Consider the following 15830-nt stretch of genomic DNA (forward strand, 5'->3'; position numbering starts at 1 on the left):
TAACAGTGTGATGTATTGTAGTGATAACTAACTTGCGTTGATCGTCTACTGTGAGATGCCCCTGAATATGGCCTCCTTCAGTCTCCATGGCCTCCCAGTAGGGACAGTATTTTCTGGCTCATATAGGGTAAGTAAAACCTGTCTGCTTGATTCCACAGTCCATCCTCTTAATGCCTCATCACACTTCCTGACTATATCTGCAGTGCTGCATGAAGTACACAAACAGGAGAGCAAGAGGAAAGAGAAGAGGACCCAGGATTACATTTTGAGGAACACTTTTAAGAAGCCAAGAGGTGAAGTCTTTAAAAGAGGGTGGTGAGCATCAGTATATGAAAGCTTAGGTAGATAAAGTCTGAGAACAGGGTAGCACTTGACTGCTTGTGTAGAAAAAGGCATTTTTGGTGGGAGCATCCTTATCCTCGTCCATCTCTTAGCCCATGAGTTACAGCTGGGTTGTCAGCTTAGCTGATTGACATGCTTTCCATTTCATGAGACACAGAGAACTTGAGACAATGTCTTCCCGAGGGAAGGAGGGAGATAAGGGAAAGTGGAGCAGCTGCAGCATCAGCCAGCTGGGACTGGAGGTGACAGAGGGAAGGAGGCATTGAGGGGTGGGGATGGAGCGCATGGGCTCTGGAATCAGACAGACCTGGGTTCAAACCCTCATTCGTCACTTCTTAGCTCTTTGTTCTTAGGAGAATCATTTCACATCCCAGACTCTCCATTTTTCTCATCTATCAAATAGACATTATGATGCCTATGTCCCAGGTTTTTGTGGGAACTGAATAAGCTAAAGTTTCATCTCAGGTGTGTAGATTTGAATGTGGTCTAAAAAGAGATCATTATGCTTTCAACTTAAAAAAAACACATACACACATAATGTATACAACTTAAATTCTTACTGTTTTTGTGATCTTCACCTCATCCATATTTTCATCCTATCCAGAGTATCATCCCATTCTTTGCTTTTCTAGGGCAAAGGTTTACTGTTTTTGTGCATGTATCATGGACCCCTTTGGCAGTTTGGTGAAGCCAATGGGCCCTTATCATAGTAATGTTTTTAAATCCAGAAAGTAAAGTAAAATGCATAGGATTGCAAAAGAAAAAAAGATATTGAAATACAATTGTATTGGTTTCTTTTTGTGCTGTAACAAATTACTGCAACCCTGGGGCTTAAAATAACACAAATTTATCTTATAGTCAGAAATCCAAAATGCCGCCTGCTTTCCTTGGCTCGTGGCCCCTTCCTCCATCCTGAAGGCTGCAATTGTGTCACTCCCACCTCTGCTTCTACCATCACATCTCCCCTCTGACTGATTTCCTGCCTCCTTCTTATTAGGAGCTTTGTAATTATATAGGGTCCAGCTGAATAATCCAGGATAATCTTCTCCTCTTAAGATCCTTAACTTACATCTTCAAAGTCCTTATTACTATACAAGGAAATCTATTCCAAGACCCTGGGATTAGGACGTGGATATCTTTGGGAGGCTATTATTCTGCCTACCACAACAGTTAACAAAACATTGTTATTATATAGTAATACACGAGCTTCTTTATTAATGCATTAAATAGCAAGATCTGGAGGCAGGTCTAATAAGTACTGTGATTTCAAAATAATGACAAGGGTAGACAATATCCAGGATATATGTAACAGCTGTGATGCAGGAAGAACATACCTGCTTATCCTGTTGGTGAGTCATAGGGACTGTTAAAATCTAGAGTTATAATTGAAAGAAATGTTAGCTTCAGTTAAAGCTCAGTGAAAATGTGGATGTGAATTTTTTCCCTTTCAAGTTTGTGGATGCTCTGAACTCTATCCATCTAGGGTCCATGGGCCCCAGATTGAGAAACTCTGCTCTGGAATGTGCTGCAGAAGAAGTGGGCATGATGGATGGGGGAACATCAGGGATGGGCGAGGCTCCTCGACAGAGTGGGAACCAAGATATTTGTAAGCCAGGAGATGTTTGTACATCACACGCTGACCCGGCTGCTTCCAGTAGCGCTTGTCAAATATCCTGTTTCACTTGGCAGAGAGTAAGCTTTCCATTAATTGCACTGGCGGTTATTATTACGCTGAGTTGCAAGGTCAGGAGCTGTAGAGGAGAAGGAAAAGAAGTGAAGAAGACCGTCATCACCAAACTGACAATAAGTCACGTTGGCCTGGACACAACCTATGACCCTGGAGCTGGTTGAAGCTCTCAGCCTGAGCGAACTCATTTCGGTTCTTCAGCGTAGCTCACTGCCTGTCCCATTTCCCATCCTGTGGACATCATCCAGAGCCAAAGATAGAGATGGGGGCTTTGTCATTGTTGTTGTCACACTGTGATGATGATGAAGAAGTGGGTGTAAGTGCAAGAAGATCATGTCTCCTGAATGAGCGATGCTGGGACAGTGGTTCAAACTAAAATATCAGTTTTGTGTCTACATTGGGGAAGGTCATGGGAGTGACATCCAAATGTTGTTCTTGAGGAGAAATAAACTCAGATGGCCTGGAGGCTCTCTGTGCCTTTGGAAGCTAGAGACACCCTTGTAACAAGGCCTTGTTAGATCGTGTCCCAGCCATTCCTGTTCCCTCACCCTATTAATACACATGACCTTGTGGGGCAGTGTCTCTCTGGGGCCTTTCCCAGGGGCAGCAGTGCTTCTCGGTGGGGTCGTGAGGGCTCAGAGGATCACTGTGATCTCCTATTTGTTTGCTTTCGAGATTTTCTTAACATACCTTATTTTACATCAATATTGCATATTAATGTGTCTCCTGCTTTCTTTGCACACTCTTCTTAGGGAGGGAACGGAAAGTAAAATGTGCCTGTGCTCAGTCTAAAGGTAACCACAGGTGGGTGGACTCTCTTGAGTAACTGAATCTTATCAATAGCTCCTTAGAAAACAAATGAAAACAGGCAGGCTTTCTTCATCTGTGACATGGAGGGATCTCATGCTTAGGAAGTCCTTTTACTTTGAAACAGTCTATAGACTTTTTGTTTGCTTATGTATTTATTTTAACTTGTAAATGGCCTCGTGTTCATTTTCCTTGGATGAGTAATATTCCACCCTGGTGAGTAGCAGAGAAGTGATGATTCTATTTACTTTATTCCTAGTCCCCTTTCTGGGGGAGTGTGGGTCTGTGAAATTTTTAATGGCTCAGAAATTTATCTGAGGTGTAAATTAACACAGCTGAAAGGTAGAGAAGTGACCATCTTGTTGAGTCATCTTGGAGAGAAGGAAATAAAGGTGTCTTTGTGATGCACATAGAATGTTTTCTGCTCTGGACTTCATTCCTGAGTTTATTCACCCCACAAATGTTTGCCAGGCACTCACTCTATGTCAACTATTGTTTTGAGGGTTGACTTAGAATTAAAGCTGGAAGAAACGCACAGCCCTTTCTTGATAAAAACTATTCAAAAATAGTTTTCTTCTTCCATTCCATCAATCTGGTATGCATTCTATTTCTCCACTCTTAAATTCCAATATTCCATTAAACAAATCCTTCTTTTCTCTCTAGCCAACAGACGGTCTCTTTCCCCCTAACTCACCACACAAATTCTCCCATCTTTATCTTTGTTGTCACTATTCTGCATGCCCGGGATGCACTCTCCTCTTCATGTGTACAACTGTCACTTTCCCTTCAGGACCTAATTCAGGTCCCACCACTTACGTGAAGCCCTCCCTGACTGCCCCCGCCTATAACCACCTCTCATCCCACTGCCTGCCCAGCACACTTTCTGTCTGCACCACCCATTGGATTTCATTAACAAAATAAGGCTAACTTTTCTGATTATAAAAATATTACAGGATAAGTAAGAAAAATTTGAAAGAGAAGGAAATATATCATCTTGACTCTTCTATCCAGAAAAAACTATGCTAAACATCTTGTGAAGTTTCTATACATGAATTTTTGAAAAAAAAGAACTGATATAATAATGCATATAAAAGTTTATATCCTGCTTTTTTCATTTAGTGTTGCATAATGACCATTTCTCCAAGTTATTAAAACTTTCATTCATATTATTTTTGATTTGCCTAATATTCCACTTAATTATGTACCATAATTTACTTTATGATTCCATGCTATGAAAAACGTAGTTTGATTTCTGCTTTTCCTAATATAAATAGCCCTGAGATAAAAATAAGCTTTTTCCATATTATAGATTGTTTCTTTAATTAAAAATCTTAGGGGCCGGCCGCATGGCTGAGTGGTTAAGTTCGCGTGGTCTGCTTTGGCGGCCCAGGGTTTCGTTGGTTTGGATCCTGGGTGCAGACATGACATCGCTCATCAGGCCATGTTGAGGTGGCATCCCACATGCCACAACTAAGAAGGACCCACAACTAGAATATACAACTGTGTACTGGGGGCTTTGAGGAGAAGAAGAAGAAAAAAAAATGAGAAGATTGGCAACAGATGTTAGATCAGGTGCCAATCTTTAAAAAAAAAAATCAGAATTGGAACCACTATATTGAATGATATAAACATTTTGATATTGCAAAATTGTTTTTGAAAATGGTGACTGTTAATTTACGTTCTTACAGGAGAGTGTTGTCCCATCAGGCCCTCATCAGCATCGAGCACTGAAGAAAGAGCTTTGCTTGTTTGTGAATTTGTGTCCTGTGTTCATCATTTAGCATACGCAGCATCATCTTTCCCAAACACACCACCCCACCCCCAGTTAGAGAGCTGCTTATGGGTTATGATTTAGACTGTCTTGTTAATGTGAATTCCCACTTAGAGCTCTGGAGCCTCTAACGTTTCACATGTTGAAAAATGACTGTTCCCCTCACAAAGAAGACTGCAGTGCCAGTGAGGACCCACAGACCGCTTTTCCTCCAGGGTGGTCTTGTTATGTTGAGATGGACCCTCAAGAATCCTATCTTTCTTCTTCCTCTCTTAACCTCTTGGCTTCCCAGTCTTGACTTTGGGCAACTTATACCCTTACAGGGATGTTGATGCCTTTCACCTCTTGATTTATCCTTGGTAGGGAGTTTGGAGTTACCCTTTTTTTTTTTGCAGCATTTGACAGTGTTAGCACATTTTTTTCCTGAAATTGCCTGCCTCTCTTCTGTGATCGGAGACCCTACAGTTAGCTGTCTGACGGCTCTGCCACTCCTTCTCAGTCTAGAATGCGGACCCCACCCACCCTATATGTGAGTACTCTCCCACTGCTCTCTTGTCTTTTCATTCTGCACCATCCCCCCTGATCTCCCTCAAACTCTTTCATGTCTGTTTATGGTCAAAACCCAGGATAACGCAATATCATAGCCACACACTAGAGGGAAGTGTTGACTAAAATTTGCTGAGAAGTTCATGTATGCCAGACCCCATCTTAGAAATTTATTTTACTGTGTTTTAACAAATACTGGTGATGAAGATCATGGTAGAGTGAACATAGCTTATCTATTCAGTGGAATACTTTCCCTGAGCTTAGAGTTGTTTAATGTCATTATTTGTCTAGATAGGAATGCTCCCTTAGACTTCTACAGGGACGTGCACGTGGGTAGGAGTCGACTAACCCATCTACCCTGCAGTGAGGATGCTGAACTTCTCTTTACCATCTTGTGGCCAGGGCCACTTTCCTTGTGTCCAACTAAAATCCATCTGGCTGAAATAAGTTCTTCTTATTCTGTCCTAAGTAGGGATGAATAACAGATTGGGGGACTATATAAGAAAACTTTAAATATTTAAAATGATTAATTGTCAATGTTTCATCTTTGTTTACTCTAGACTGAAAATCTTCAATCCACTCAAACTCTTTTTCCCTTGTAGGATTTTCTGTGAGTTCTGCCCATGGCTGTGGAACTAGAATTTGCCAACAGGGGCTCTGATGATGCATCAAAGATAGAGAAAGGATGGAGCAAGAATGTTTTATCAAGGAACGCTTAAAGCTCTTCACATCCATGGGAGGAGCTCAATGTTTTGGCAATGCCTGTTCTCTTTACTTGTGGAGTGTGAAGGGCAGGTGATAACTGGATGACAACATTCAGTGCACAGTTGCTGAGCCCTGCTATGTGTCAGGCATTGTGCTAGAGGCTGGGGACATCCTGGTTAGCAAGATGTAGCACTGACCCTCATAACTCTCACTATTTTGTGAGAGATACAGACAGGTGAATAGACGATTACAATATAGTATGACAAGTTCTAAAGTTAGGGGTGAGTGTAGTTAACTAAGGGAACACATAAGAAGTGTCTCCACCTAGTCTTAAACTGTCTGGGAGAGCTTCCTGGAGGAGATGGTACCACAGCATTATATTGAAGGACAGGTGAAGATTTGCAAGCCAGGCAGAGAAAGCTTTCTGGGGGTGAGGGGGGACATGCCATATAGGGGGTCTTGTAAGTAGTTCAATACTGTTAGAATATAGAACACAAGAGAAAGAAGGCCAGGATATGAGGCTCAAGAGGTCAATCATAAAGAGGCTGCATACTAAGGAGTATGGACTTCCTCTTGAGGGCAGTCTCAAGGGAAGCCAGTGAAGGACTGAACAGGGGATTGCCTTGTTTGGAAGGAGAGCTCGACGCTATGTGGGTATAGATGGGAGGAGGTGAGGACTGGAGGCTGGGATATTAGTTGGGAAACTTCTGCCATTGGATGGAAAGATGTCCAAGTGTTTCAGCACCATCTGTTGAAAAGACCATCCCTTCTCCTTAAATTACTTTGTTACCTTTATAGAAAATCAATGACTATAGATGCGTCCATCTCTTCCTGGACTCTGCTCTGCTCCACTGGTCTATACGCATATCTTTTTGTCATATCACACTATCTTAACTGCTATATCTTTATAGTAAGTCTTGAAATAAGGTAGTTTGAGTTCTTCAAATTGCTTCTTTTTCAAAATTGTTTTTGTTATTCTAACTCCTTTGCTTGTCCATATGAATTTTAGAATCAGTTTGTCACTTCCCCCCAAAAAAGTGCTAGGATTTTCAGCAGGATTACGTTGAATCTAGGAAAGATTTTGGGAAGAATTGACATCTCAGCAGTATTGAGCCTTCCAATCTATGAGCACAATGTATCTCTCCATTTATTTAGATATTCTTAATTTCTCTCATCAATATTTTATATATTTTAGCTTACAAATTTTGCACATATTTTCAGATTTGTCCCTAAACATTTATGTTCCTTAATACAATAGTAAATGATACTGTTTTAAAAATTTCAATTTATAGGGCCAGCCCAGTGGCCTAGTGGTTAAGTTTGGTGCATTCTGCTTTAGCGGCCTGGGTTCAGTTCCCAGGCACAGACCTACACTGCTTGTCTGTGAGTGGCTATGCTGTGACGATGGCCCACATATGAATAAAAGAGATTGACCACAGATGTTAGCTTGGAGCGAATCTTCCTCACCAAAAAAAAAATTTCAATTAGTAACCATTTTATTGCTAGTATATAAAAATACCATTGATCTTTTAAATACTGACTTTGTATTCTATGTCCTTTATTAAAGTCACATATTAGTTCCAGTAGTTTAAAAAATGGTTTTTGGAATTTTCTATATTGATTACCTTATCTTCTGTGAATAGAGACAGTGTTATCCATTTCTATATGCTATAGATAGCCTATAAAAAGATTTTGCTTTTTATGCAGTCTAAATATCTCTGCCTTTTACATGGAGTGTTTAAAACATTTATATTTAAAATAATTATCAATATGCTTGGGCTTGAATCCACCATCTTGCTATTTGTCTCATCTGTTCTTCGCTCTTTTTCTGCTTTCTTTCGTATTAATATGCTATTAGTTGTGTCTAACTTCATTATTGTCCTATTAGCTTGCCTCTTTGAACATTTTTTGTGCTTCCTCTAGAACTTAAAATATTAATTTTCTAGGGTCTGTACTGAATTCCATGGATGTTTAACACAGATTCTCCGCTTTGCTGGTTAGAACTGAAACACGTCCTAGCTCTGTGCCACCCCTGGGAATTGTTCAACTAAGAGCTCCCGCATCTTAATTTGTGTCTTTGGGGTGTTGCACATCTCAATACTTAGTCATACAGTCAAGGGGACTCCTATGCAGATTTTGGGGCCTCTTTTTCTATATAGCTCCCTGTGTTCTGGTACCTGCCATGTAATATCAAGCTTCCTCAGCCTCCCTCTGCTTTGGTTTCAGTCTGCTTAACTCAATAAGACTGATGTGCTGTGCTTTGGTTTCCCCTCCCTGTACTGGAGTCTGGATAGTCTCCCCTTCCAGTATGGCTTTCATTCTCAAGTGCTACAAGCCTTCAGGATATTTTACTCTGCTTCTTAGGAGCTTCTGGCTCTGACCCTAAGCCTCCAGCACCAGCCTAGAAGTCAGCAAATGTCTCTTGGGGAAATCCCTGCAGTACATTTGGAGCTTTTTAAAGTTTCTAGTCTGGAGTGCTAGCCCTGCGCTAGACAAAACCTCTCTATTTGTAATTCCCTGAGTAGAATTCCCCTGTCTGCGTCACGCCTGACTTCGGATCATCGAAGTTGACAAATTCCCTGGTAGTAATCCCCAGCACACTTAGGAAGGGCTCTTTTTCTTCAAGAACTTTAGTTTATCTAATTTCTGTTTTTTCCACAATTTTCCAATATATTTTAAAATATGATTTTTGTAGTTTATCTGTTTTTTTCCCTTGAAAATTTGCAGCAATTGCGCTGTGCTTCTTATTATACCCTGCTTCATAGCAACTTTGCCTATCTTATTTTTAAGTTTTATTAGCTCTTCCTTTTCCTCTGATTGTTCCTTTTAAAGAATAGAATTCTATTTTTGTTTTTATGAATTCATTCTTCTCTTATCCCTCTGAAGATAACTGTAGTCTTTAAAACAATTCCACTGCCTCATAGTCTCTACCATTTTGTTTGCCCTCCTCTACTGGTCCCAGAATGCCAATAACCAGGCATATAGACCTCAGCGAGGAGGATAAAAGATCCTTCTCTAGGGAAGTGACCAGACCTAGAAAAAATCCTCACTGTTACTGACTTTTGAGGTACCCCAATTTATCCTGGGGTGGACATCTGCCCAATACCCCATTAGGTGGTTCACCAGTTGACAAGCTCCAGTAACGTGCACAGAACTTCCAATTAGCTTTATAGTGTTTCACTTTTAAATATGAACAGATAACCAGGATTACCAGTCATTTGAGGAAATCCTCTAGCATGAAAGACAGAGTAAAAAATAAAAAGGACAAAATGACTTAGAAAAGTTCTCCTTTTCTGTCTCTTATAAGGACATTTATCATTGGATTTGGGGCTCATCCAGATAACCCAGGATGATCTCATCTTGAGATCTTTAATTAATTACATTTGCAAAGACCCTTTTTCCAAATAAGGTCTCATTTACAGGGTGACATTTCTTTTGGTGGCCACCATTCAATCCTTTATAAGACCTATTCATTTTTCAGCATGAAGCTCCTGTGTTACGTCTTCTCTGAAGATTTTTATGTGTGTTTTTTGTATGAGAATGCATTTACAGTCATGCCTGATAACAGTTCCATGATATTTGTGCTGCAAAGCTGGATGTTACAGACTTTAGTGGCGAGCAGCATTGTGTACCATAATTCTTTGAATCTAAGATGCTGACAGTTGTAAGATGCATTATCATTTTATGTGATACCTAAGAAAGAAAAAACTCTACCCATTAAATGATAACATGCCATTAATTTTAAGATGCACCCTGATTTCATTTTTTTTGTTTCTTTAGCTGTTCTTTTTTTTTTCATTTTTTTAATTGCAGTAACATTGGCTTATAACAATATATACATTTCAGGTGTACCTCGTAATATATTTTGAATTCTGTGTAGATTACATCATGTTCACCAGCCAAAGACTAATTACCATCCATCACCACACACATGTGCCTAATCACCCCTATCTCCTTCCCTCCTTCCCTTCTGGTAACCACTAATCCAGTCTCTCTTGCTATGTGTTTGTTTGTCCTTGTTTTGATCTTCTACTTATGAGTGAGGTCATAATGGTATTTGACTTTCTCCCTCTGACTTATTTCACTCAGCATAATACCCTCAATGTCCATCCGTGTTGTCACAAATGGCCAGATTTCATCATTTCTTATGGCTGAGTAGTGTTTCATTGTGTATATATATCACATCTTCTTTGTCCATTCATCCCTTGAAGGGTACCTAGGTTGCTTCCAAGTCTTGGCTAATGTGAATAATGCTGTAATGAATGTAGGGGTGCATGTATCTTTATACATTTGTGTTTTCAACTTCTTTGGATAAATACCCAGCAGTGGAATAGCTGGATCATATGGTAGATCTATTCTTAATTTTCTGAGGAAACTCCATATTGTTTTCCATAGTGGCTGCCCCAGTTTGCACTCCAACCAACAGTCTATGAGGGTTCCCTTCTCTGCACATCCTCTCCAACATTTATTGTTTCCTGTCTTGTTAATTATAGCCATTCTAACGAGAGTGAGGTGACATCTCATTGTAGTTTTGATTTGCATTTCCCTGATAGTTAATGACGTTGAACATCTTTTCATGTGCCTGTTGCCCATCTGCATATCTTCTTTGGAGAAATGTCTGTTTAGCTCTTTTGCCCATTTTTAAATTGGGTTGTTAGGTTTTTTGTTGTTGACACGTATGAGTTCTTTGTATATTTTGGATATTAACCCCTTATCTGAATACGGTTTTCAAATACCTTCTCCCAATTGTTAGGTTGTTTTTTAATTTTGTTGATGGTTTTCTTTGCTGTGCAGAAGCTTTTTGGTTTGATGTAATCCTATTTGTTTATTTTTTCTATTGTTTCCCTTCCCTGGTGAGACATGGTATTTGAAAAAAATGCTGCTAAGACCAATGTTGAAGAGCATACTGCCTATGTTTTCTTCTAGAAGTTTCATGGTTTCAGGTCTTACATTCAAGTCTTTAATCCATTTTGAGTTGATTTTTGTGTATGGTGTAAGATAATGGTCTACTTTCATTCTTTTACATGTGGCTGTCCAGTTTTCCTAACACCATTTATTGAAGAGACTTTCCTTTCTCCATTGTATGTTCGTGGCTCCCTTGTCGAAAACTAGTTGTTCATATATGTATGGGTTTATTTCTGGGCTCTATTCTGTTCCATTGATCTGTGTGTCTGTTTTTATGCCAGTACCATGCTATTTTGGTTACTATAGCTTTGTAGTATATTTTGAAATCAGGGAGTGTGACAAGATGCACCCTGATATCATTTTATGTGAAAAAAATGTGCAACTAATGAAATACAACATAACCTATAAAAAGTCAATGTGAATGATAAAGAATTCCATTTCCTGGGATCACAAGATTAGGATATATCAAAGCCAGTAAACATTAAAAAATGGTATGTTGGTGAAATTGGTCAAGTGCAAGGAAGTTAAGAGAACTTAGTGAAACTCTTGCAAATAGGGTTTCTATATGCTAAATGGATTCTGCCAATTAGAAGAGCTCACACACGATTTGGAAGGCAGAAGCCTTTGGTTATTTTCTGGGTCAATTAAAGTAGTAGAGGTGGCAGGCTGCAGCCTCTGGCTTCAGAGGTGACTACAGGCAACTGTGGTGGGGAGGCTGCATTAATGGACCACCTTGCACCTGTGTACTGTGAAGACAGAGTTACTGTGTGGTGGGTTTCGGTGTCCGTGATGCTGTGGCGGCAGTGTGTTCCTGATCTCTGGATATCATAGCTGTGGAGGCATGATCTTGAACTCAAGTTTTGCTGAGGTAGACTCTTGATCGCCCTGCTTTCTGAGTGTGGTGGGTTTGGACACCCTTGTGGTGAGTCAGTTCTTGGAGCCATCCTCTGAGATCATGTTGAGATCCTACCTCCTGACCCTTCCAGGGATTTTCTGAGCACCCAAATTTTTGCATCATTTCTGAGTAAAATGCATAGAGTGATTTCTGTTTCTGGCACCAAACTGACTAACATAGTGTTTGACACCAATAATAATCGCAGGCAACATACCCTCAAGTCAGGTGTATTAGGATGGACTGGTATTATGGACTGAACGTTTGCGTTCCTCCAAGCTCGTATGTTGAAGCCACAATCCCCAAGGTGATGGTACTAGGAGATGGGTCTTTTTCTTCACTGCAATGACATGATCCCACATGTAAGTATGGGGATAAAATAGAAATTTAAGGGCAAGGAGTGAGTGATCTCTCTCAGGCCCCTAAACTAAACTGATGTGGGGTTGGCAAGCTGAAGAGTCAAAAGAAAGATTTCTTGGACTCTCAAAGTCTGGCAGTAGTCCTCTTTTATTTAGAGAATAGTGTGGAATAGCATGTGGACAGGACCCATGGGCAGTAAAGAGCTGCTGCTGGCATGCGGACAGGACCCATGGGCAGTCAGAGCTGCTGCTGCAAACATGGGTGGAGAGTAGGGCTAAATTTAAGGCATAGGTATGTGAGTTATCTCTTTACAAGACAAAGGAAAGACAATCAGGCTGAACAAGAAAACTCTATGTCTAGAGACCTCAGGAGTTCCCAGTCCTGGGGGAGAGGGAGAAGTTGGCATCTTTGAGTTATAAATAAGCAATGCTCATGAGCCACTAGTAAATCATTGCTTTATTTTCTCCTCACTCATTCCCTCCAAGAGAATTGTCCTTGTACAGAGAAGAGCAAATATTTACTCAGCAAAGAGAATATGGATGTGGTTTAAAAAAAATAAAGCGCCAGCCCAATGGCCAAGTGGTTAAGTTTGCACGCTCCACTTTGGCAACCCAGTGTTTTGCCGATTTGGATCCTGGGCGTGGACATGGCACCACTCATCTGGTTGCGCTGAAGCAGCGTCCCATATAGCACAACCAGAGGCACTCACAACTAGAATCTACAACTATGAGCTGGGAAGCTTTAGGGAGAATTAAAAAAAAAAAAAGATTAGCCACAGTTGTTAGCTCAGGTGCCAATCTTTAAAAGATAAATAAATAAAATAAGATGATGTTGCCAGCAGTACTGTCCCAAGAAGTGAACTGTTTTGTTTACTGAATTCTCTGGAAGGAAAGTGGGTTCAAGTGGTGTTTTTTGGGAACAAAAGTGGACTACATTTGAACTTGAAAGAGGCTTATGATTATGGTGTATGTGGCTGAGGGACTGTCCAGGGCAAAGTTCAGAATGCATTGCTTTGGGAAGGCAGGGATGGAGGAGGCGGTATGCGAGGAGGGGTGGAATGGAGATAGGGTGGAGAGAGGACATGAGGCACTCTTGTTGCCCTGAAAGGAATTTTGAAGAATAAACAGAGATGTTAAAGGAGATATTTATGAAATTTTAATTATGCTGTTTGATGAAATTCATAACCCATGGAATTTGAAGTACAATCCACTTTACTCACTATTATGTCATGGAGTGGGTTCTGTCTGAAGAACAAAATATGCCTTGATTCTGGCCTCCATAAGTGACAGAGAAGCTGAGGCTCTTTTGCAGATCACTGCATCTATTGCATCATTTTTAATTTTAATAAAATCGCCCAATACTTTCCACAAACCCTTAGAGTCCGTGGGAGCTCTTGTTCTCAGAGGATGACTCTGCAGTTTTCACTGATTGTGAAACTCCTGGCCAGGTCCATAGTACAGGGAGTGGTAAAGAGAAAATTGACAACTTCAATGACTGTTTCAGTTAGGACACAACCAGATCAAGAAAATCTATCTCAAATTGGCTTAAGACTCACAAATGTTTTACCCCCATAACAAGAAGTCCAGAGGAAGAGCCAACTCTGAGTTGGCCACAGGAGGTCCAGATCTTCTCCAATATGCTCTCGGCTCTTCCACCTTCTGTGTATTGGCACCATCCTTAGGATGGGTGAAGACAACACAGCAATTTCAGATATCATATCTAAACAGGCTCTATCCAGTCAAAGGAGAGGGGCCACCTGTGTTAAGAAGTGAGGGAAACTCTCTTAGAAGCCCCCCAGCACAGTTCTTCTCGTGTCATTGCCCAGGATTGGGTCCCAGTCCTCTTCCCAAAGCAATTACACGCCAAGGGCAATGGAGTTAACATGAGCAACGTAAACAAACACTTTAGAGTACAATGAGTTCAGAAAGGCAAACACCTTGCCCACTGAAATCATAATCAGAACCTGATGGGCATTAGATTAGACATTGTGTACCTTGGCCACACTTAGAACTGCTTGGTGAGCTTTTAAAACATAGGGATAACTAGGCTTTACTACACTAGAAAGAATGTGAATCTCCAGTGGGTAGGGGGTCTCAGCTTCAGATAAAAGGGTCCACATAAATAAAAGCAGAGCAATCGTCTTGGTTTTAGAGACGTTTGTCCCGTATGATTGACACAAGGACAGACTAAGAGGTGGAAAATGCCAGGAGGCCTCACCCTGCACCAATCAGTATAAAACCTATTATAGCAGCAACAGGAAACATGATTCCAGAAATTCTCCCCCTCACCCTCCTACATCATCCATTTTCCTCTCTTTACTAGAATGTTCTAAGAGCATAGGGCTGTGCTGTTCTTTCACTCATCACAGACAATTCTCATTTGACTGCATTTTCTTCCTCAGCAACCACCCAATTCTCTGGTCAACTTTATAGCAAATTCTTTCAAAACTGTCTATGTCCTCTCTCTAATGCACTCTTCTCAAACATTCTTGAACCCACTCCATTCAGGCTTTCGTCTCCAGCCTTCTGTCAAAACTGCTCTTGACCTTGTTAAGATCAATTGCCAAATGCAGGGGTCCATTTCAGTCCTCATCTTATTTGTCCTATTAGCAGCATATGACTCTTCTCCTTGAAACAGTTCCTTTAGTTTCCTTCCAGGACAGAAGAATCTCCCACTTTCCCTTGTACCTTACTACCCCTCCTTCTTGGCCTCCTTTGCTGGTTCCTCCACTTTTCCAATAACCTCTTAAAGATGAGATCCCTCACGGCTCTTCTCTTCTCTGTCCATGCTCACTCATCTAATCTAATCTCTGATCAACTGCTTTGGTGGCTTTACAATGACAACTATATTCTGACAAATCCCAAATATGTATATTTGTTCTAAACCTCTCCTCTCCCCCTAGACTTGTATGCCCCCAAGCCTACACGGTATCTTCACCTGGATATTAAACAGGGATTTCAAATATTCATGTCCAAAATTAAATTCATCTTCTTCCCACAAAAAATCGGCTCCTCCACATAACCTCGGTCTCAGTAAATGGCAACTCCTTCCTTCCAGGTCCTTATCTCAAAATGTCTGGAGTCAACTTTGACTCCTTCTTTCCCTTTTACCATATATCCAATATTTTAGAAGGCCACCTTGACTCACTTTTAAAATATATCCATATTCTAACAACTTCTGACCATCTTGACTGCTCATACCATGGTCCATCCATCATGTCTCATCTGAATTTTTGTAGAGAGCCCCAACAGAGGGCTCTTTTCCCTTCTACCTTTTCAATGCAACATCCACACTAATCCATTTAAACTGGGTCAGTCCATGTAGCTACTCTGCAACCATCCTCCATTTCTCTCAGAAAAAAAAGGTTCAAGTCTTTTGAAAGCCTTCGTAACATAGCTTTTCCCCCAATTATAGATCTGCACCTTGTATTCTACTGCTCTCCACCTCGCTTACTAAATATAATCAGCATTAGCCAGCTTGCTCTCAGTTAAGTCTTTCAGGAACACACTTTAATTCTTGGTATGGCATTTTCTGTTCCACGTCCAGGAATGTGGGGCCACACAGCCACATGGCTCACTCTCTTGTCTCATTCCAACTTTTGCTCGAGTCACGTTCTCATTGAAGTCTTTCCTGAGCATCCTGTCAAAATAGCACATAATGCTACAACTGCACACTACTGCCTCTTTTCCACCTGCTTAATTTTTCTCCATATCTCCATCAAGCATCATGAAGGATCTGAGATTTTAACCTGACTTTCAAGCTAACAAGTTAACTTGCCGTGGTGTCATGGATGCTGGTAGAATTCATGAAACTTG

The sequence above is a fragment of the Equus quagga genome, chromosome 12 (assembly GCF_021613505.1).
Source record: "Equus quagga isolate Etosha38 chromosome 12, UCLA_HA_Equagga_1.0, whole genome shotgun sequence".
Taxonomy (NCBI): Eukaryota; Metazoa; Chordata; class Mammalia; order Perissodactyla; family Equidae; genus Equus; species Equus quagga.